The sequence below is a fragment of the Echinops telfairi genome, unplaced genomic scaffold (genome assembly GCF_000313985.2).
Source record: "Echinops telfairi isolate 266 unplaced genomic scaffold, ASM31398v2 ScPeMD7_7463;HRSCAF=8501, whole genome shotgun sequence".
NCBI lineage: Eukaryota > Metazoa > Chordata > Mammalia > Afrosoricida > Tenrecidae > Echinops > Echinops telfairi.
In genome coordinates this window covers 2,233,779-2,234,673 of record NW_022111363.1, presented here as the reverse complement: position 1 = coordinate 2,234,673, position 895 = coordinate 2,233,779, and positions in this window count along the sequence as shown.

The following is an 895-nucleotide window of genomic DNA, read 5'->3' as shown; positions in this document are numbered from 1 at the left end:
CTCACTGCAGGAGTAGGATCCCAGTCCTTTAGAGCAGGCCAATTAGACAACAACTATTGTGTTTGGTAAATTATAAATGTGCGACTTCTCTGGACATATTATGTCCATTTTTGAAAAACTCCTTTCTGCTTCTGCTGAACCTACAGCAATTGTTCTGGAAATATTTGTAGTTCTTTGAAAACTTTCAGGAACTGCATAATTCACTCAAAATATCTGATGGGAATTTGGAGCACAATACAATGGTGGATGGAATGAGAGTGTGTCACCCTCTGGGTGCTTGGCACTTTTCCTCATGGCTGCTTACTAAAGTAACATGCACGGGAATAAAAATGTAGCATTTCACCAAAAGTAGTACAAGTTTTATGAAATGAATAAATATTACGAACATAGTTCAGTCTAGTTTTTTTATGCCTATCGATGGAATGAACAGTACTCAGGGCCCTTAGAATATGCTGTGTGCAGCTAAACGTTAAAAAAGAGTAAGGAATGTAAATGTGTTCTTTCCACCTACCTTAGAAAGAACTCTGGTTACAAGTGCCACTTTAACACCTGGCTTGCTGAACTCCACAAAAAGTTTGGTAATAGCTCTGCTGAACCGATGGGATCTGGCTGAATCCCACCACCCCTGGGAGTAGGGTACACAGCCTTGTTGGTGTGGGAGTGGGGGGTGGGCGTCCCACAGAAGAGGTCTGGACCAGGTTTGGGTAAATGGTGCTAAGAAACCACTGGAGTGGATGGAGTTCCCACGGGAAACGCAAAGAGAAGCTGAGGGAGGAAGACAGTCCTCAAAGGAAGCCAGGAAGTAGCTAGAGGAGAGGTGAGTTAGTTAATTGTGCCAGCCTGGCCAATAATCACATGTGGGGCTGGTTGAAAGGCGGAGGGATAAATGGGTGGT